The sequence below is a fragment of the Ursus arctos genome, chromosome X (assembly GCF_023065955.2).
Source record: "Ursus arctos isolate Adak ecotype North America chromosome X, UrsArc2.0, whole genome shotgun sequence".
NCBI lineage: Eukaryota > Metazoa > Chordata > Mammalia > Carnivora > Ursidae > Ursus > Ursus arctos.
Window position 1 is genome coordinate 34,471,353 of NC_079873.1, and position 23,798 is coordinate 34,495,150.

At 40.0% G+C, this 23,798-nt stretch overlaps 1 protein-coding gene and 1 pseudogene across 5 annotated transcripts in view; one reads left to right on the plus strand and one right to left on the minus strand.

Moving 5' to 3' along the window:
- Positions 1-23,798, plus strand: part of USP9X (ubiquitin specific peptidase 9 X-linked) — a 443,410-nt gene that overhangs the window by 208,019 nt on the left and 211,593 nt on the right. The window lies entirely within an intron of this gene.
- LOC113265878 (40S ribosomal protein S3a-like) lies at positions 8,061-10,190 on the minus strand (annotated as a pseudogene).

The following is a 23,798-nucleotide window of genomic DNA, read 5'->3' on the forward strand; positions in this document are numbered from 1 at the left end:
GGTATTTTTCTTATAGGAGCCCTAACCAACTAAGAACTAAAAACGTTGGGGGTCCAGGCATACGGGGATCTCCACAATATTGTGAGATTTACTTACAGAATACCAACTAGTTTCCCACAGTAATTATTGGAGAAAAATTCCCTGGTGCTTCTGTTAAGGAGAAAGAAAGAGGAAGCATTTTGAAATACACTACCATACTCTGCACTTCTTAACAACGCCTGCCCTCAGGGTAAACTAGTTAGCCAGAGCCTAACCTGCTGGGATATTATTAGAGCCTAACTGACCTAAAAGAGAAGGGAAAAAACCAAATCCAGCCCACTCTAGCCATCCTGTTCCACCTCTGGTAGAAGAAAAAAAAGAAACTCTTGTGAAGTTCACATTCCAGAGACATAGGTTACTAAAAGACTGAGATCTAATCTTCGGATTATACGATGCTTCCCCTCCCCCAACACCTCGCCACCACATTACTAAGGCCTATTTGCTGCAGTTCCTTTTACTTAGTACATCATGTCCAGCTATTAAAAAAAAAATTACAAGGCACACCAAAAGGTAAAAACCACAGTTTGAAGTGACAGAATAAGCATTAGAACCAGACATGACAGGGATGTTGGAATTATCAGACCAGGAATTTAAACAACTATGATTAAATGCTAAGGGCTCTAATGGATAAAGTGGACAGCATGTAAGAACAGATGAGCAATGAAAGCATAGAGATGGGAACCCTAAGGAAAAAAACAAAACAAAACAAAAAGAAATGCTATACAATAAAAAAAAAAAAAAACAGTGTCACAGAAATTAAGAATGCTCTTCTTGGGCTTATTAGTAGACTGGACATGGCTGAGGAAGGAATAGCTGAACTAGAGGATATATCAATAGAATCCTTAAAAACTCTAAAGCAAAGTGAACAAAAGCTGGGAAAAAAAAAAAGAATGTCCAAGGACTGTAGGACAACTACAAAAAGTATAACATAGGCATAATGAGAATGCCACAAGAAGAGAAAAAGGAACAGAAGAAATATTTGAAACAATAATGGTGAGAATTTCCCCCAAAATTAATGTCAGACACCAAACCAAAGGTACAATAAGCTCAGAGAATGTGAAGCAGGATAAATGCCCAAAAATCTACACCTACGCATATCATTTTCAAACTACATAAAATCAAAAATAAAGAAAAAAACCTGAAAGAAGTCAGACATACACAAAATCAAACAAAAATTTTAAAAACCTTACCTATGGAGGAACAAAGATAAGAATTACATCTGACTACCCCTTAGAACCGTGCAAGCAAGAAGAGAGTGGAGTGAAGTAAAGTGTTGAGAGGAAAAAACCACCAGCCTAGAATTATGTACCCTACAAAATTATCCTGCAAAAGTGAAGGAGAAATAAAGACTTTCTCAGATAAACAGAAATTGAGAGAATTTGTTGCCAGTAGACCTGCCTTGTGAGAAATGTCAAAAGAAGTTTTTTGAAGAGGGCACCTGGGTGGCTCAGTTGGTTAAGCATCTGCCTTTGGCTCAGGTCATGATCCCAGGGTTCTGGAATTGAGCCCCACGTCAGGCTCCCTGCTCAGCAAGGAGCCTGCTTCTCCCTCTCCTCCCTGCTCATGCTCTGTCACTATCTCTGTCTCTCTCTCTCAAATAAATAAATAAAATCATAAAAAAAAAATTCTTTGAAGAGAAGGAAAATAACATAGGTCAGAAACTCAATCCACATAAAGGAAGGAAAAACATCAAAGAAGAAATAAGTGAAGATAAAATAAAAACTTTTCTTTTTCTTATTCTTAGTTGATCTAACAAATAAGTTTCTTCAAAATAATACCAACAACATAGCTTCTCGGCCTTTTGGCTAAGATCCAAATAATAACATATTTGATTATGTATGCTTATGTATATATCATATATATAGATATACACTTATGTAAGCTTACGTGTAAGTGAAATGAACGACAGCAATATTACAAGGGATGGGAAGAAGGAATTGGGATTATTTTGTTATTACAAGGTACTCACACTGCCTGTGCAGTGGTATAGTGTTATTTGAAAGTGGATTTGAATTAGCTGTAAATGTATATTGCAAACTCTAGGGCAACCACTAAAAAAAAGTATTTTTAAAAAGTATGACCAATATGCTAAGAAAGGAGAGAAAATGGAATTATACAAAACACTCAGTAAAAATCACAGGCAGAAAAATAGTGGAAGACAAAGATAAGAATAAAGAAAAAGGCAATAATAACAAACATGGTAGATATTAATCCAACTATATCAATAATCACTTTGAATATCAGCGGTCTACATGCACCAATTAAAAGACAGAGATTGTCAGAGTAGATCAAAACCAAGACCCAACTATATGTTGTCTATACAAAACCCACTTTAGGGGCCTGGCTGGCTCAGTCAATAGAGCATGCAACTCTTGACCTCAGGGTTGTGAGTTTGAGCCCCACATTGGGTGTAGAGATTAAATAAATAAACTTTTAAAAAAAGAAAGCAGGGAAATAGTTATATTAATTTCAGACAGAGTACACTTCAAAGCAAGGAACATTATCAAGAATAAAGAAGGGCATTATACAATAATAAAGGGGTCGATTATTCAAAAAGATGTAACAATCCTTAACATATATGTGCCTAACAAGAGAGTATCAAACCATGTGGGGCCAAAACTACTAGAACTCCAAAGAGAAGTAAATGAGTCCACTATCATAGTTGAAGACTTCAACTGTATTAGAAATGGACAGATTCAACTTGCAGAAAATCAGTAAGAACATAGTTGAATTCAACTATACCGTGAATCAACTGGATATAATTGACATCTATAGAGTACTTTATCCAACAATAGCAAGATACGCATTCTCCTTAAATTCACATGGAACATTCACCAAGACAGACCACAATCTGGACTATACAAAACACACCTTAACAAATTTAAAGAATAGAAATCATATGTTGTCTGCTCTCAAACAACAATGGAGTTAACCTAGAATCAATAACAGGAAGATAACTGTAAAATTATAAACTATGTGGAGATTAACCAACATTCTTCTAAACAGCACGTGTATCAAAGGAGAAATCTCAAGAGAAATTTTAAAACATTTTTTTTTAAAGATTTTATTTATTTATTTGACAGAGATAGAGACAGCCAGCGAGAGAGGGAACACAAGCAGGGGGAGTGGGAGAGGAAGAAGCAGGCTCATAGCGGAGGAGCCTGATGTGGGGCTCGATCCCATAACGCCGGGATCACGCCCTGAGCCGAAGGCAGACGCTTAACCGCTGTGCCACCCAGGCGCCCCGAAATTTTAAAACATTTTTAACTAAATGAAAATGAAAGCACAAGTTATCAAAATTTGTGGATGCTGCAAAAGCAGTATTTAGAGGGAAGTTTATAGCATTAAAATGCATACATTAGAAAAGAATAAAAATAACTGAAATGAAAATTTCACTAGAGGAGCTCAAAAGTAGCTTTGAACAAGAAGAATTAGTGAACATAAAGATAGATCAATGGAGATTATGCAATCTGAAGAACAAAGAGAAAATAGAATGAAGAGGAAGGAACAAAATTTCAGAAATGTAGTCCACCATTAGCATACCAACATCAACATAATGGGAACACCAGGAGGAGAAAAGAGCAGAAAAAAAATATTCAAAAAATAATGTCTGTGGGCACCTGGGTGGCTCAGTCGGTTAAGCATCTGCCTTCGGCTCAGGTCATGGTCCCAGGCTCCTTTGATTGAATCCCAGGTCAGGCTCCCTGCTCAGTGGGGAGCCTGCTTCTCCCTCTCCCTCTGCCTGCTGCTCCCCCTGCTTGTGCTTTCTCTCTCTCTGTCAAATAAATAAATAAAATCTTAAAAAACAAAACAAAAACAAAAAATAATGTCTGAAGAATTTCTAAGTTTGATGGAAATCCTTTACATCCAGCAAGCTCAGCAAACTCAAGTAGGATAAACTTTAATCTCCTTTAAGATCCACACACAGGCATATCACAGTAAAAGTACTGAAAGCCAAAGGCAAGAATAAAAAATCTTGAAAGCAGCATGAGGAAAATGCCTCATGTTTACAAGAAAACCCCAATAAGATTAACAGTTAACTTCTAGGCAGAAATAAGAGAAGCCAAAAAGCAGTGGGATGACATATTCAAAGTGCTCGAAGAAAAAAAAAACAAAAAAACTGTCTACCAGGAGTCCCATGTCTAGTAAAGGTAGATACGTTGAAAATGTTCAATATGTTCAAAGCCAGATATAGTTCAAAAATGATGAAATAAAGACATTCCCAGATAAGCAAAAACTGAGAGAATTTATTGCTAGAACACCCACCTTACAAGAAATGCCAAAAGAAGTTCTTCAGGTTCAAAGTGACCCCAACCATTTGAATCCACACAAACAAAACTGAGAATACCAGCAAAAGTAATTATGCAATTATACAAAATGGTATAAATGCATTCTTCTTCTTTCTTCTTTTAACTGATTTTAAAAGCAATTATATAAAGTAATATGTATGTAACAATATTATTAGGACTGTAACATATAAAATTGAAAATATATTTGCCAGTAACAGCACAAAAGAAGTGGGTAGTCCCTAAGGTGTATTGGACAAAGGAAATAACACAATATGGTAACAAAAATCCATAGGAACAGATGAAGAGAATTAGAAATGGTAAACAGGAAGGTTAATATACCCATATATTATGATTATAATAATATAATGGCATAATACAGTGGCATAAATATATATTTGCTCTCCTCTCATCTTCTTTAAAAGACATAACTTTATATAAAGTAATAATTACAGTCATGTATCATTGGGTTTGTTACATATACAAGATGTAATATATATATAACACTAATAGCACAAAAAGGGGGAAAGAGTTATATAGGAGTAACATTTCTATATCTCACCAACTTATTTTCATAAGTTAATATAAAGCTGAAATAAATCCCGATAAGTTAAGATGCATAGGGAAATCTCTAGAGCAGATACTAAGGAAATAACTAACAACTGTAGTGAAAAAACTCATAAAGTAGTGAAGATGTTACTAGAAACTATTCACTTAATGCAAAAGAAATCAGTAACAAGGAATAAATGAACAAGAGATATGACACATATAGAAAACAAAAGGTATAATGGCAGCCATCATTCCAGCTATATTAATAATAACATTGAATGTGAACGGGTTGAACAATCCAATAAAAGCAGATGGTCAGACTGGATTAAAATACAAGATCCAACTATCTGCTGTCACAATTTAGATTCAAAGACAAATACATTCAAAGTAAGAGGATGGAAAAAGATACACAGTGCAAACAGCAACCACAAGAAAGCTGGAGTGGCTATACTAATATCAAATAAATAGGCTTTAAAAAAATTTTTTAAGATTTTATTTTATTTATTTGAGAGAGAAAGACACAGAGAGAGAGAGCAAGAGTGGGGGGAAGGGCAGAGGGAGAGGGAGAAGCATACTCCCCACCAAGCAGGATGCCCGACACGGGGCTCAATCCCAGGAACCTGGGATCATGACCTGAGCCAAAGGCAGATGCTTAACCAACTGAGCCACCCAGGTGCCTCCAAAATGTATATTTTATAATGATAAAGGGTTAATGTATCTGGAAGGTATAAAAATTATAAACATATATATGCACCTAACAACCAAAATATATGAAGCAAAAATTGACAAACATTAAGGGGGATATATTCACGTCAACAATAATAGTTGAAGACTTCAATAGCTCCCAGTAACGGATGGAACAGGGGCGCCTGGGTGGCTCAGTCAGTTAAGTGTCTGCCTTCGGTTCAGGTCGTGATCTCAGGGTCCTGGGATCCAGCCCTGCCTCGGCTCCCTACTCAGTGGGGAGTCTGCTTCTCCCTCTCCCTCTGCCCCTCTCCCTGCTCATGCTCTCTCTCTCTCTCTCAAATAAGGAAATAAATAAAATCTTTAATAAATAAGTAAATAAATAATGGATAGAGCAATTAGGCAGAAGATCTAACTGGCAGATGATCAAGGAGATAGAGGACTTGAGCAGCACAATAGAGATGAATGCTACAACATGGATGAACCTTGAAAACATTACGGTAAGTGAAAGAAGGCAGCAAAAAAGACCACACATTTTATGGTTCAATCCACATGAAAGTCCAGAATAGGAAAATCTATAGAGACGGAAGTGAGATTAGTGGTTGCTTAGGGCTGGGGCAGGGGGCAGGGAATAAGAGAATAAGTGATAGCAAAAGGATATAAAATTTCTTCTTGAAGCAATAAAAATGTTCTAAAATTTACTGTGAAGATGTTATACACGTATGTGGGTATAGTAAAAACCATTAAATTATATACTTTAAATGGGTGGGTTGTATGGTATGTGTATGTGTGTTATATCTCAATGAAGCTGTTTTAAAAATAGTTTTAAAAAAAACAACTTTCTGACATGTTTAGAACTTTTCATGATTTGTTTCAGACTCTTCCTAATGTATTTCAGATCATTCTGACTTGCTTGAGACATTTCCCAACTTCTGTGAGACTCTTCTTGACATGTTCAGACCCTTCCAGCCATAAATGAGAATCTTCTTTTCTGTTTGAGACCCTTCCTAACTTAAGTGAGATCTTTCTGGATTTGTTTTATTCCTCCTTACATGACTGAGAAAGTTCCTAATTTGTGTAAGACTCTTCCTGACATGTTTTTGTAAGTCTTTTCCTGACTGTATGTGATGTTCCCTGCCTGGTTGAGATACTTCCTGAAATGTTAATGTTTCTTTCTGATTAAGACCCTTCCTGACCATTTGAGACTCTTTCTGATGACTTGGAGACCCTTCCTGTCATATTTTACACCCTGCTTGACTTGTTTGACACTCATTTCTACCTGCGTAATATTCTTGCTGAAATGTTTGAGCCCTGTCTTGACTAAGATACTTCCTCATAACCTTTATATCCTTCTTGACTTTCTTAAGACACTTCCAGATGTATTAGATAGCTTTCCTGACATATTTGACACCTCTGGACATGTCTAAGATACTTCTTGATGTGTTTGAAGCCCTCCTTGATGGTATGTGAGACTTTCTGATACCTTTGAAAGGCTTCCTCTCATCTTTGAGACCTTTTCGGACTTGTGTGATACACTTCATGACATGTTTGAGATACCTGACATATTTGAGACTTTTCATGGTGTATTTGAGATTCTCCCTATATTTGGGTTCCTTCTTGGCTTGTTTGAAACTCTTACTGACTTGTTTCAAAAGCTTCTGGAATTTAAGACTCTTTATTGCTGCTTGAAATCAATCCTGGTGACTTTGAGACCCTTTCTACCCCATTGGACAGCCTTCTTGCATTTGAAACAATTTACTTGCTTGAAACTCTTTCTGGAATGGTTGAGACTCTAACATATTTGACTTGATGACCTGTTTGAGCCACTTTCTGACTTATTTGGGACCATTCCTGATTGAGACTTGCTAATGATATTAAGTCACCTTTTGCCATGTGCGCAGTCCTTTCTGACTTGTTTTCTATCCCCCCCCCATAACTTTTTTGAGACCCGTTATGACATATTAAAGACTGTGTCTGTCAGTGTGAGATCCTTTCAAAGGTCATTAAAACATTTTGTTATGCATTTGTGACCCTTCCTTATGTATTTGAATCTCTTACTGACTGCTTAAGACCTTTACTGACATATTTGAGACCCTTCCTGATGTATTTGAAACCCATCTTGCATGAGTCCCTTCCTGGTGTATCTAAAACTCTTCCCGCTGACTTTGAGACCCTTCCTAACATGTTTGAGACCTTTTATAACTTGTGTGAGGGGCTTCCTGATGTACTTGAGACCATCCGTAGTTTTCTGAGATTCTTCCAGATTATTTGGGGACCCTTCATGACATATTTGAAACTTCTCGTATCTTGCTTGAGACCGTTTCTGATGTGTTTGACCCTCTTCTGACTATTCAAAACTATTCCTTTCTGTTGTAGACACTTCCTTATTATTTAGTACCCTTCTTAACTTATTTGAGACTCTTCAAGAAGTATTTGGGATTTTTCTTGACTTGTTTGAGACTCCTTCTGACATATTTGAGACAATTTCTGACTTGCCTGAGACCTTTCCTGGGGTGTCTAAGACTCCTCCTTACTATTTGAGAGACTTCGGGTCTGACCGAGACACTTTTTGACATGTTTGAGATCCTTTCTTCTTTTTTTGTTACAAATAAGACTTTTTATTTGTCACCATTAAAAGTCTGAATTTTAAACAGATTTTCAGACTGGTGACTTATATTCATCAGCTTGTTCAACGTTAGCACCTGCCTCATTCTCAGTAGTTTTTTCAAGACTACTACTGTCACCGTGAAATTCCCTGAGTTTTCCCAGTTCAAACTTGGGCTTCTTCATCATTTGTACTTTTCTAACAAAGATGCCATGGAGTGGATAAATATATCTGGCAAACATTTTCTATGTCTTTTCCAATACTGTCTGGAATCAATTTATTGGCCACTGCTTTTAAGTCATTTGTCGGTACCTCTAGGGTCATGATTTACATTATCTTCTGGATTGGGCAAATGTGTTGGTGCTAGGTATAAGAGCTGTTCCAAATCTGATTGTTGCAATTTTTAGTAAACCCGATACAGAGTAGATGAAGCAAATAACCTTCAGTAGTCTTGACAGTAACATGAGCTTCAACCATGGCTGCCATATTTTGATTATGGAGCACATTTTGTCACAGATAAGATCCATTGCCATGGAAGTAAGTCAGGCAGTTTTTGCCCTGAATATCCTCAGTAGTTAGCTTTAATTTTCTACATGCAATTTTATTCTGCAGATCAGCAAGGTTCACTTCAAAAACAATACCCTTGAGGCCATCAGATGCAATTTTGGCTCCTTGAGTTCTTGTCATGAGTGTTTTTCCAATATTTATTATTAATTGAACATAGCTGGTGCTTTCACATCATACCAATCTTTCTCAGAAATTGGATCACTTTCTTCTTGGCTCCCTTTTTGCTGCCTTTCATGAGGCACTTGATCTTGCCAAACTGCCATGGCTCTGCTTAGAACACTTTGTTCTTTTTCTGAGACTCTTTCTGACTTCTCATCTTGACATGTTTTTGACCGTTTCCTACCTATTTCAGAAAGTCTTCCTGACTTATTTGACCTCTTCCTGTCATGAGTGTCTTCCTGACCTATTTGAGACCCTTCCTTACATACTTAAGGACATTGAGACTTTTCCTGACATCTTTGAGACCCTTTTGTTTTGTTTGAGACTCTTTCTGATAACACTGAGACCCTTCCTAACTTCTTTGAGACCCTTGCTGATATGTTTGCAACCCTTTCTGGTGTTTTTAAGACCCATTATGTTGTATTTGAGCCCCTTCCTGATTTACTTCTAAGTGCTGAATCAGTCCCTGATGCACTTGTAAAAGGAGGCAAAAAGACCTTTAGCCTCAGACTTGAAAGGAACTTTTCTTCAAGCATTTAGCCAAAAAAATGTCTATAACCATACATCAAGAAAAATCCATCAACGCTTTTTCCAACCCTCAACTGCAAATGGACAATGGGAACTTTCATTGGTCATTTTTCTAGGCTTTTAATGAAAACTTTCTTTTTTAAAAAAGATTTTATTTATTTATTTGACAGAGAGAAAGAGCACAAGCATGGGGAGCAGCAGGCAGAGGAAGAGGGAGAAGCAGGCTCCCCACTGAGCAGGGAGCCTGACCTGGGATTCAATCAAAGGAGCCTGGGACCATGACCTGAGCCAAAGGCAGATGCTTAACCAACTGAGCCACCCAGGCACCCCTAATGAACATTTTCTATAATTCGGCTTAAGTATCAGTGATTTTCATTAGAACATAGTTTTAGCTGTTGTCTCAGAGAGCCAAAATAATAATGTTTTACATGATAGAAAGCAGTTCATTTCTTTCGTGTTAACGTCTGAGCATGGGTAGTCCAGGGCTGCTCTGTCAGCACCATGGTGGTTCTCAGGCTCCTCTGTCTTATGGGACTGCCGTGCCTGGATGGAGCTTTGTCCATACGGTCCAGGATGGCTCATTAGCATGTACCTTTTCCAACCATCAAGAAGAAGGAAGAGATGGGGGGCAAAAAACTCTGCCCTTTCAAGGACATGAACCACAACTTGTACGTATCAGTTCTGCTCAAGTATGGTTAACCAGAATGCAGTCACATGACCATACCTGGCTGTAAAGGAAGCTGGGTAATGTAGTCTCTATTCTGGGAAGCCATTTTACCTTCTTAAGTTCAGGGTTTCTATTAGCAAAGAAGAAGAAGAAGAAGAAGAAGAAGAAGAAGAAGAAGAAGAAGAAGAAGAAGAAGAAGAAGAAGAAGAAGAAAGAAAAAAGAAAGAAAGAAAGAAAGAAAGAAAGAAAGAAAGAAAGAAAGAAAGAAAGAAAGAAAAGAAAGAAAAGTATTTTGGGGGACAATTGGCAGTCTCTTCACAGCCTCTCATTTTGAAACTTGGAAATTTTTAATTTGGCCAAGAAAAACAATTCCCTCCTCTAGCAAGAGGAAAAAAGGACTTTTCCCCCTTTTTCTCTTCCTTAACTTGGTAGCTCCCAGAGAAGAACAGTTTTTAATTCTAAGCCATGAAATTCGAAGGGAAAAAAGCATGCTTAAAACCGGAGTGTTTATTTGTAGTTAAAAAAAATGCCTTGGGCTATTACACTAGTGCCTAAAGACCAACCTGAATTTTGTAATTGAACATCTATGCACGCAGCAAAAGCACAAAACATTTTGAGAGGCAGAGTATCAGATCACCATCTGGACCATAAATAATTTATGCATTTTAGATACTTGGAAATCACATGGGTCAGGAACAAATAATATACTAAATCTCAGTGAGAAAAAAAAATTCTCTAAACATTATATTTGTGAATTCAAGTTAAAGCCTAATGACAGTTCTGAGAATTGGATTAAAATGCAGGAAAGAGCTCTAGTGTTTATGTGAAACTAAATGAACATTATTCTTGATTTTTTAAAAATATACAAAAGAATAGCTGATCAAGCTCAAATATCCACAATCAAGCTTGAATCTCCACAATCTGGTCATGGTGACCAGCTGGAATTGGACTCCACATCCAATGCACTGTCTTTGGGTAAGACTTTGAGATAAAACTCTTATCAGATACTGACCTAACAGTGACTTTACATGCTGGGCCACAAGTTTGTGAAATATGGTCCGTGCTTTAGCTGTTTTTGAGAGTTTGCTGAGGTACCTACTCCAGTACACCTGAGGAAAGACAGAACATGGCAGAGAGTTCACAGGTTGGTCCTCGTTGGACCGGCAGGCTGCCCCAGATCGTATGGGTGGAGCATGGGTGGGGGCAGGGGACAGGGTCAAACTGGACATTGTTCTATTCAAGGCCTTCGACTGATTGGGTGAGGCCCACCCACATTACAGAGGGCCATCTCTTTTACTCAAAGTCCACCAATTTAAATGTTAACGCCATCCAAAAATACCCTCACAGAAACACTCAGAATAATGTTTGACCAAATATGTTGCCACCCCATGGCTCAGCCAAGTTGACACATACAGTTAATCATCATAGGAAGGTAAGGGCCAGTTGAAGAAAGACCTTGAATGCTAGGCTAGTATTTAGGCTGTGAGAACCACTAAAGATTTAGAGGCCGGAGGATTGGAATGAGGAAGCCTGAAGGCAGAGAGAGAATTTAGGAGACTACTGTGATCATCCAGGCAAGAGGGAGAGCAGGGTAATTACAGGGAGCCTGGAGGGGATGAAACAGAGACAAGCAATATGGAACTGACAAGACTTGGCAATTGACCAGTCCTGGGGGTGAAGGAAAGTATGCACAGAATGACTCTGCGGTTTCAAACCTAGATAACTAGGAGGCTGGTGAAGCCACGGAGAGAAATGGAGGAACTGGGGGAGAGAAGATGCCTGTCTCCCTGGGGGTTCCTCTGATTGAAGGGATTAGGGCATGTTCAAGTTATCAATGTGTTACAAACCACCCTGAAATGGTGACCTAAAACAAATACTTTATTTTGCTCACAAATCTGAAGGTGACTGGACTCACATAGCAATTCTTGCTCCACACAATGATGCATTGTATTAAATTTGTGTTGGTAACAGTAAATTAATTCTTCACATAAGATTTATTAAATGGAGGGTGAAAGTAAACACTGATAGCATCTTTTCTGCATATTACCTACTGAACTTCTTTTTAAAAATTGATTGCCATTTTTATCTACTGACACTGATTAATTCTAGATCCTACTCCGTTGCCCTAAAAGAGAGGAAGAAAATGATCTACTGTTCGTGCCTCTCCTGTGCCCAGAAAGTATTCTGACTTAGAGTAAGAAATGTCTAACATGCTTTAAAATTAGAACTCAGTTGAATTACCTGTCTATCTTTTAAATGAATTTTAGATTTCCCTTTCATCTTAGTTCTATTGGATTTCATTTGTTAAATAGTCTAGAACCAGCTTGAAATTTTTAAAACAACTTTATTGAGGCATCATTTACTACCGTAAAATTCACCCAGTTTTAAATGGCAATTCAGTGATGTGTAGTGAATTTACTGAGTTGTGCAGCCATCACCCTACACAGTTTTAGAACATTTGTATTACCCTAGCCCCAGGCAACCATTGACTCTCTAGATTTACCTTTTCTGGACTTTTTATATAAATGAATCATATGGCGTATACTCTTGAATCTGGCTTCTTTCGCTTAGCATGATGTTTTCAAGATTCGTGCACGCTGTAGCCTCCGTCAGTACTGCATTCCTTTTTGATAGCAAAATAATATTCCACAGTATGAGTATACCACAGTTTGTTCATTGATTCATCGGTGGGTGGATATTTGGGTTATTTTCACCTTTTGGCTATTGTGAATACTGTTATGAGTATCTGCATGCAAGTCTTTGCGAGGACATACGCTTTCATTTCTTATGTGTAGATACCTAAGAGAGGAATTGCTGAGCATGGTAAATTTATGTTTAACTATGTAAGGAACTGCCAAACTATTTTCCAGAGTTGTTGTATCATTTTTTTTCATACCTTCCAGCCATATATGAGGTTTCCCATTTCTCCACATTCTTGCCAGTATTTCTTACTTTCATTTTTATTCTAGCCATCCTTGTGGGTGTGAAGTGGTATCTCATTGTGGTTTTGATTTGCATTTCCCTCAGAACGATGATGTTGGACATCATTTCATGTGTTTATTAGCTATTTGTACACCCTCTTTGGTGAAATGTCTATCCCAATCCTTTGTTCATTTTCAATTGGGTTGTCTTTTGAAAATTGAGTCATAAGAGTTTTTACTTCCAGGTTGAAATTTAATATAATCCATATAACCTTTCTGAAGTATAATAGGGCATTATGTTTCAAATGCCCTAGAATTTATTTATTTATTTTTCCTTATCCTGCCAAGTGGGCATCGTGGTGAATGCTGTAATGCATTACCCAGATCTTATCTCTTATTGTCCAACTTCAAGGGGGCGCCTGGGTGGCTCAGTCATTAAGCGTCTGCCTTCGGCTCAGGGCGTGATCCCGGGGTCCTGGGATTGAGCCCCATATCGGGCTCCTCCGCTGGGGGCCTGCTTCTTCCTCTCTCACTCCCCCTGCCTGTGTTCCCTTTCTCACTGGCTGTCTCTCTCTCTGTCAAATAAATAGATAAAATGTTTAAAAAAAAAAAAAAGAGTATAGTCAGCAGAGAGTCCTTAGATGTCCACGCTCCAGGGTCCACCTCAGCTGCATAGAATCACTGGGGCAGCCCGCATCCAATGACTGATCATTGCAGGAGTATAAAGGTCTGGCCATTTCTGCCTGTCTTTGGACAATTCTACAGGACTGTCCTAATTGCAGGGCTCCCTATAGGGTCAGCCAAGTCGGCCATCAGGCCTGCATTGAAACTTGACTTCTTCCTCTACCCAATCCTGCTTTCTTCCCCTCCCAATATCCACAGGTGTTGATTCCAAGAGCATTTTTTCCAGCTTTATTGAGATATAATTGACATATAACATTGTATAAATTTAAGGTGTACAACATGTTGATTTGATACTTTTTTTAAGATTTTATTTTTAAGTAAACTCTACACCCAATGTGGGGCTCAAACTCACAACCCTGAGATCAAAAATCATATGCTCTACCAACTGAGCCAGCCAGGCACCTTATACATTTATATAGTGCAAAATGGTTACCACCATAGCATTAGCTAGCACCTCCATCCCATCACATAATTACCATTTTTTAAGGTTTATTGTCTTAGTAACTTTCAAGTAAATAATAAAGTATTATTAGCTATAATCACCATGCTGTACATTGGATCCCCAGAACCTGTTAATATTTTAACTGGAAGTTTTTACCCTTTGACCAATATCTCTCCATTTCCCCCACCTCCCACCCCTGGTAACCACCACTCTACTCTGTTTCCCTGAGTTCAGCTTTTTCAGAATCCACATATAAGTGACATCATACAGTATTTGTCTTTCTCTGTCTGACTTACTTCACTTAGCATTATGCCCACAAGATTCATCCAAGTTGTTGCAAATGACAGGATTTCCCTCTTTATCATGGCTGAATAATATGTCTGTGGGGGGGCGGTGCCTGTGTGTCCATGTGTCTGTGTATCACATCTTCTTTATATCACACCTTTATCCATTCATCTGCTGATGGAATAAAATGCTAAGGACTCCATTGGCTATTGTAAATAATGCTGCATTGAACATGGGGGTGCAGATAATCTCTGAGATACTGATTTCATCTCCCAGAAGTAGGATTGCTGGTTCATATGGTAGTTTTGTTTTAAGTTTTGAGGAACCACCCACACTGTGTTCCAGCAACTTACATCCCCACCAACGGTGCACAAGGGTTCCCTTTTCTCCACACTCTCATCGACTCTTATTATCTCTTGTCCTTTTGATGATAGTCACTCTAACAGGTATGAGGTGATAGCTCACTGTGGCTTTTTTTTTTTTAAGATTTTATTTATTTATTCGACAGAGAGAGAGTGCACAAGCAGGGGGAGTGGGAGAGGGAGAAGCTGGCTCCCCCATGAGCAGGGAGCCTGATGCAGGGCTCGATCCCAGGACCCTGGGATCATGACCTGAGCTGAAGTCAGACGCTTAACTGACTGAACCACCCAGATGCCCCTCACTTGGTTTTTGATTTACATTTCTCTGATGATTAGTGTTGTCAAGCACCTTCTCCTAAATCTGTTGGCCATTTGTATGATTTCTTTCAAAAATGTCTATTCAGGTTCTTTGCCCATTTTTAATTTAACTACTGTTCTTTATTTTTTTATTTTTTGCTACTGAGTTGTATGAGTTCCTTATATATTTTGTATATTAGCACCTTATCAGATATATGATTCATAAGTATTTCCTCTCATCCTGTAGGTTGCCTTTGCATTTTGTTGATTGTTTCTTTTGCTGTGTAGAAGCTTTTGAATTTGATGTAGTCCCATTTGTCTATTTTTTATTTTGTTGTTTGTGCTTTTGGTGTCATGTCCAGAAAAGCATTGCCAAGACCAATGTCAAGGAGCTTTTTTCCCGTGTTTTACTGTACAGGTTTAACAGTTTCAGGTCTTATGTTTAAGTCTATAATCCATTTCATGTTAATTTTTGTGAGGGGTCCAATTTAATTCTTCTGCATATGGTTATCCAGTTTTCTCCACACCATTCATCAAAGAGACTATCCTTTCCCTAATGAGTATTTTTGGCTCCCTTGTCAAATATTAGTGTGTGAGTTTATTTCTGGGCTCTTGATTCTGTTCCACTGGTCAGTGTGTCTATTTTTATGCCAGTACCATGTTGTTTTGATTTCTATAGCTTTATAGTATAGTTGAAATCAGGAAATGTGATGCCTCCAGCTTTGTTCTTCTTTCTCAGAATTGCCTTGACTATTAGGGGTCTTTTGTGGTTCCATACAAATTTTAGGATTGTTTGTTCTATTTCTGTGAAAAATGCCATTGAAATTTTTACAGGGATAGTATTGAATCTGTAGATAGCTTTGACTAGTGTGGACATTTTAACAATATATTAATATTTCCAATTCATGAGCACAGAATATCTTTACATTTATTTGAGTCTTCAATTTCTTTTATCAAAGTCTTATAGTTTCCAGTTTATAGATCATTCACCTCCTTGCTTAAATTTATTACCAAGTATTTTATTGTTTTTGGTGTTATTGTGAATGCGATTGGTTGTTTTTTTTTTTTTATTTCTTTTTCAGATGCTTTGTTCTTAGTGTATAGAAACACAACTGTTTTCTGTATGTTGATTTTGTATCCAGCAGCTTCACTGAATGTTGATTAGTTCTAGCAGTTTGGGGGGGGGGCATCTTTAGGATTTCCTGTATATAAGATCATATCATCTGCAAACAAAGACAATTTTACTTCTTCCTTTCCATTTTGGATGCCTTTTATTTCTTTTTCTTGACTCATTGCTAAGAGCACTTTTTTTTTTTTTGAGGTTTTGTTTATCTTTAGGGAGAGAGCATGTGGGGAGGGACAGAGGGAGAAGGAGAGAGAGTCTCAAGGAGACTCCACACTGACAGTGGAGCCCCACTCCCGAGAAGAAACCAAGAGTCAGACACCCAATGGACTGTGCCACCCAGGCACCCTGCTAAGAGTACTTCTTAATAAACATCCTGCAGTAACTATAAACTCCATCTCAGAGTCAGTTTCCTGGAGAACCCAACCTACCACTGGCAACGTTCATTTTAATTCCCCAAAGATTAGTACACTCACAGATAGAGCCATGCACATATACTACTGCTTGTTGATTGGCCCAGATGTGAGCACCTGACCCAAGACGGACCAATTAGAGTCTTTCCCTAGGAGTATTGCACTTGGGAATCGGAGAGTCTAAGTTGCTGCCCGTCTGTGGTAAAAACCTGGAAAATAGGAGGGTAAGAAAGAGTAACACAGTATTTTCAGTTGCTCATGCCTCACATGTCTCCAAGGGAACCTAGAAACATGATGAAGCCTTGCCCAACACCTGGAGATGGGGGCCCTTGAAAGGTTTTTTATGTTAATGATTGATGATTTTGTTATGTACACCTGGAGCAATGGACCATTCTGTACTAGCTTGTCCGTATTGCTTTGCACAAACATCAAGATTGATGACGCGTACCAAAAGGGAACCAGCTGTCCAGATGGGCTTTGAGAGGGGATAAAAGCAGCATGAATGCCCATTTTCTGGGCTACGTGGCCAAAGAGGAAGCTGGCATGCTTACCTGTCTGAAACATGCATTCTACCAACAGGATGACCATGCATCTGTCTTCTCCAAGCTCTACAGTGAACCCAGCAAGTCTCCTGCAGTCTTTTGATTTTAGAGCCAGACCAGAGAATAACAAATGGCAACCTGGAGACAGTAATATCTTTGCCTTGGCAATCATTTTTCCTCCTAAAGCTGATCTACCACGAGAGCTCAGAACACATCTAACTGCCCCCAGAATCACCTTGGTTACACACATCTCTATTACCCACAGGCAAATTTTGAACCTAGGACCTCTTTGAACCTCTTTCCAGTCAAATAAAGTTTATCCAAAAGAGAGACAGTGCTCACAAATATCTGGGTCATACATCAGTGAATTCTTCTTTAAACATTCATTGCTTTCTCTAATCATAAAAGTAGTAAATATTCACTGTAAAACAAAAACAAAAACTTAGAAAGTACAGAAAAAATACAAAGGAAAAAAAAAATAATAAAAGACACCCATAATTCCACCACTCAGGGACCACCATTTCAAATATATTGGTTAATGATTTTAATTGTTTCTCCTTGCACACATACAGATATGCACATATTACCTCTATAAAACTGGGATCCCGTGATGCATACTGTTTTGAAATCTGCTTCTGTCATTCAACCCTTGTCATCATTTCTAGGGGCTGCATTAAAAAGAAGCCTCACAAGCTACTTAATCACACCCTCATTGCCAGACATCCGCGCTGCCTCCCAGTATTGGTTAGTATCAAAAATCCTGCCAAGAACATGCCTGCACATATATCCTTGTATACTTTTTAGTTTATTTTTGTTACCCAGATGACCCCGGGTCCTCCAGCCTACACAGTTAATCTTTTCCTTTAATATCTAAATAAAATGCTAAGGACTCCATTCCAGAAGCCAAGGGAAGTCCAGCACCTCCCCCAGAGTCACCTAAGGGCCTCCAGTGTGTTCCATTTCTCCTGGTCACCTCTCACTCTGTTTTCCTGTTTATCTCTCCAAGCATTTCACCTTCTTGGGCATTTTACCTTCTGTGCTCTTTCAACATGACTGTTCCCTCTTCCTTCATTGGCCCAAAGTGCCACTAGAGCATGGCAGGCATGGGTGGCTGCCTTTAACTGAGGTTTGGGGGAAATGAAAGCCAGTCACAACACAGCAAGAAATAACTTCAAATTCACACCAGATATTACTGTCTCTAGAAAGTTGCTGGCCATTCTCCACCATATGGGAACTTTTTATTCATGATGTTTCTTCATGGACCCTGATGTCCTGCCATGTTCCTGGGACCTTCTGCTCTCTCCATTGACCACGTTATGTCTTCTCTTTTTCTCTGTACCTAAACTGTTCACCTGCTCACTCTAGTAGCCCTGAAAATTCTAAATGCCTCCTACTTTAGTATTGGTTAATCCCTCACACATCGCAGGAAACCAGTTCCTCCTCAAAACATTTCTTCATTTGGCTTCTAAGACACTACATTCTTCTGGTTTCCTTCCTTACTGGCCACTCCTCAACTTCCTTTACCAGCTCATTGTCCTCTTCCTAACTTCTGAACACCAAGGTGTCCCAGGACTGAGATTTTCGGCCTCTTTTCTATCTTTACTCATTCCTGAACGATCGCATCCTGCCTAATGGCTATAAGAACCCTCTAGACACTGATGATTCTCAAGTGTCTATCTTCTGCTCTGGCCTCTTGGCTCAGACACCCGATTGCGTACTCAGCTTCCTCACTTGGATGCCTAACATGCATCTTGAAGTTCATCTTTCCAAAACTAAAGTTTGAATTACTCCCAAATTTGTTCCTCACCTGGCAGTCCCCATCTCAGTAAACTCCAGCTCCATTCTTCCACTTGCTTAGGCCAAAACCTTGGGGTCAACTTTGACTCTTGTCTTTCTCTCACACCTCGTATTTTTCCTGGTAGGAAATCCTGCCAGCTCTGACTTCAAAGTATAGGCTGGCTCTGACTACCCCTCACCACCTCTACCCCTAACCTATCCTGGTCCCAGACTCCTGATAGCCTCCTTTATGGACCACTGCATTTGATCCCAATGGATCTCCCTGCTTCGACTCTTGTCCATCTATTATTTACTTTCCATGAATATCCTTTCAGTTCCTAAGCCAGCAAAAGTCACATTCCAGTTCAAAACTTTCCAATGGCTTCCCATATGACTTGACCCAAATCAAAAGCCAATGTGGTCTGTAACCTGGCTCCCTCTCCAATTCCAGCTACTACCACCCTCCCCACTTGCCCACTGTGGTACAACCACACTGGTCTCCCTGTTGTCCCTTAAATAAAGAAACTCTTTCTCATCTTGGGGCCTGTGCACTCATTTTCCCCTTCCTCAGGTGTTCTGCCCCCAGATTACAGTATAGTATCCTGCCTCTGTTCATGTTGCTGAGCAAATGGCACCTCCTCGGAGAGGCCTTCCTTGACCACCTTATCTAAAAAGAGCACCCACATTATTCTGTAAACCTTGACACTGCTTTATTTTCCCTCATGGTTCTTAACCTGACATTTGATTACAATGTTCATTTTTGTGTTGTCTCTCTCCCCCATGAGGGCAGGAACTGGTCTGTTTTGTTTATTGCTGTATTCCGGTAATCTGGACTAGGAATTGACACAGAGGAGGAGCTCCACACATTCTCGTTAACTCTCTTGGTTTACATTATGCCCTCCCAAGTTCTTCCCAAATTAGAATATACCATCAAGGTTCCTGCAGGTGCTTTCTTTAACACAAGACACAGCCACCTCTAAGATGAAGTTTGCTCGGCTCTGGAATGCAGTTACACACACACACACACACACAAATATATATTGGAGCATTTGCTTCAGATAAACTCACAGAAGTAGAATTTCTAGGTCATGAGCCAAATTTCCAAATTACCTTGTAGAGAGGTCAACACTAATCCTTCTCCCATCGGCAGTGTTCTCTCTGTTCCAGTGTATTCTGGGCCTCCAGGCAAATGGTGGTGATGATGATGATGATGATGATGATGATGATGATGATGATTTATGTCCCCCTTACTCTTTTTTTTTTTTAAGATTTTACTTATTTGAGAGAGACAGAGACAGCGACAGAGATAGCGACAGAGAGCACAAACAGGGAGGAGAGGGAGAAGCAGGCTCCCCTCCCCCAGCAGGGAGCCTGGGGGCTCAATCCCGGGACCCTGAGATCATGACCTGAGCTGAAGGCAGATGCTTAACCACCTGAGCCACCCAGCACCACCCCCCCCCACCCCTTACTCTTTGTTAACTAGAAAATAAACGGATCTCTGTAGGGGCAGGGAAACTGCTGAGTTATCATGCCCCTGTTGAGGGTCCATGGAGTATGCTGACTTTGGGGAGTAAAGGATGCTCTCTGGAAGCTTCCTCATCTGAAATTATGTCCTCACCAACACCTTAAATTTTTTCTCCATGATGCCAAGTCATGTTCGTTCATTAATTAATTCATTTCACCATTACTTTTGAGCATCTGTTTTATGCATAAGCTCTAAACATTTGCCAAACTGAAGAATATCCCTTGAAATAATGGGATTTACAAACATCATGGTGTTTACCAGTTTACAAAGTGCTTTCACTTCCATTATCTCATTTGGACTATAAAAGCCAAGTGGGGGGGCGCCTGGGTGGCTCAGTCGTTGGGCATCTGCCTTGGGCTCAGGGCCTGATCCCAGGGTGCTGGGATCGAGCTCCACATCAGGCTCCTCCACTGGGAGCCTGCTTCTTCCTCTCCCACTCCCCTTGCTTGTGCTCTCTCTCTCGCTGGCTGTGTCTCTCTCTGTCAAATAAATAAATAAAATCCTAAAAAAAAAAAAAAAAAGACAAGTGGGTACAATTCTGCCCATTTTAAGGTGAGGGAATAAGAGGCACAGAGGGGAAGGACTTGCCGTGGGATACATATTACATAGGAGTCAGAGCCACAACCAGGAATCCTCTGAGCACCTTGGCACATGCTACCCCCTCCATTGGACAATATCCTTCCAGGTCCAACACCACCAAAAGCAGGTATACTTAGCCAGAGTAAAAAGAATGGCATCCTTACGCATTTTAAATTCTCAGCTGAGAGACATCAAAATGGAAGAGTAATTTTAAAATGGCTTCTGTGCGTGATGCCGCGTCAGCTATCATGGCAGTGGGTGCTGTGCTGAATTGCACTATGGCAACTTGATTAAGGCAGGGAACTGCAGTTTCCTAGAAGCCCCTCCCTTGTATGATTCTGGGTCAGAGTTGGCCAAAAGAGGAACTTGTGTGGGAATTGTAGGGCAGAAGGTGAGCAGCAGTCACTACATTTGGCAGGTTTCCCGTCAGATACAGGGCGGGTCAGAAACAGAGGTGCCCAGCAGATCCCAGCTTATCGGCTCTCGCCGGCTCCACCTCCAGCTCCCATTTCCTGCCGTTGGCTCTGCCAGCCAACAGCTGCCTCAGGCCCACCGCCAAGGACTTGTCTGTAGCCCCACACGTACTGTAGCAGGAGTTACACAGCGGCCACAGCCTCCATAAACCCCTCCTCGAACAACCCCTTCACTGCCCGGCCTGGGCAGCTGGCTGCGCTTGGCTTCTTGAACTTTCCTGAAAGCTCTGAAAGCTCCCAATGCACCAATGCTTCTGATTGCAGCTAATGACTCCTCCTTCTAGACATTCATTTCCCCAGCACTTCCCACATCTGTGTAGGTTTTATTCCTAGAATGCTCATGGTGGCTCTGCTTCCCAGTCGAATCCTGACTGATAGAATGCTTGCAGATTTTGCTTTCCTTGAAATGAAAAATAACAAGAAATGTTCCAGATTGTAAGGCAGAATTCCACCTTCTATTTAGAATCTATATATCGCGGGTGCTAATTTATAGACCGTGGGTGTGAAGGGGGAAAAAAGGAAGGGAGATTATTAAGTGAGCTAGTGGAGGATGAATAATGTATGCCTTACATATAGACCAACGTGAGAAAGGAAATGAGAAAGAAGAACTGAGAAGATATACTTTATCTTATTTTTATAAGATAAATGGATGGAAGAGGGGAAGAAATTGGAAATGATATTACTTTTGTAACCTGAAAATTTTCAATCAAGCTTTACCATATTTCTGTAGGACGTAGTCAAAGAATTAGTCCAGTCTCTATCCTCTAAATAACCATCCTTTGTGAATTGAAAAAGAAGGGAGTGATTCTTACCTAGTAAATCTGGGGGGGGGGGGGTAACGTAAAATATGAAATTACATGTGAACAGGAGCAAAGACGATGTCCAAGGATACTTAAACATTGTACAACCCAACAGGATGCTATCCTCCTAGCAGTGCTGAGGCATCCAGTGAAGGCTCTAATGTTAAAGAAATGCGTCAAAGATCCTCTCCTTTCTCCTCCCAATCCTAGCTCCCTCTCTTTGAAACAATCACGGAAAGGAAGTTTTTAAAACAGTTTCCAACAGAGAACAATTCTGAAAGTCAACATTCTCTTCATAGGAGACAGCAGGTATGTAGAATAAACATTCTGTGGCATTGTTCCTTCAAAAATCAAACTTGCTCATCTCCCTTCCGTTCTCAGGCAGTGAGTGGGTTCTTTAAAACATGCCTGCCTCAGGTGCTGGTCACTTTATCAAATACAAGGTGGCAGACTTTGCCAATTTCCTTTCCCTACTCTGAATTAATAAACCCGGCTCACAGAGCAGTAAAATTGTATTTCCACCAAGCAAATATAGATTGCTTTCTCCTTGGCTGCTGTTTAAAAATCTTCTCACTCTCACTTGGGTCCAAAGCATGCACCTATTCCTGCAGCACTAATGCTGACAAGTGGCCAAAGGAGAGGAAATGTGGCAAGCCAGTCCTCAGCGCATGGATTCCTCCTCTGCCCCTAGACAAACCAGAGAACCACCAGCTCATTCTCAAGGACACAAAGAAGGGGTCTTCTCTACTCCCTGGAGCCCGGGGGGCGGGGGGTGTCAAACTCTTGGCTCCGCGTGTGCTTTCACCTCCAACTTGTGAAGTGTTTAAAAACAAAATTCAACCGAGTACATCTGAAGATCTAATTGGTTTTACTGAGGGACTCAACAACATCCCATGTAGCGAGGAGAGAAAGAGGAAAGCGTACAAAATGGAAGGTTTTTATAAGCTGGTGCGGCGAGGCAAGAAGTATTAGCAAAAGAAAAGAAGGATTGTTTCAGGCCAGGACGACTTCTTTTTTCAGGGAAGGGCTGGGCAGGGTTTTTATCATGCAAATTACCTCACTAGTGCTGATCCGGAAATTTCAGATTGACTGTTAAAAGACCACATTCCTGGGGCGCCTGGCGGGCTCAGTCCGTAGAGCTGTTGGTCTGGGGATCGTGAGTTTGAGCCCCACGTTGGGTGTAGAGATTACTTAAAAAAAAAAAAAAAGGGGGGCGCCTGGGTGGCATAGCGGTTAAGCGTCTGCCTTCCGCTCAGGGCGTGATCCCGGCGTTCTGGGTTCGAGCCCCACATCAGGCTCCTCTGCTATGAGCCTGCTTCTTCCTCTCCCACTCCCCTGCTTGTGTTCCCTCTCTCACTGGCTGTCTCTATCTCTGTTAAATAAATAAATAAAATCTTTAAAAAAAAAAAAAAAAAGACCACATTCATGGGAGAGGTTGAAACTGTCAGTCTTGGTTTGCTGTCGTGGGGCGTAAATGACTCCATTGGGGGCTTGT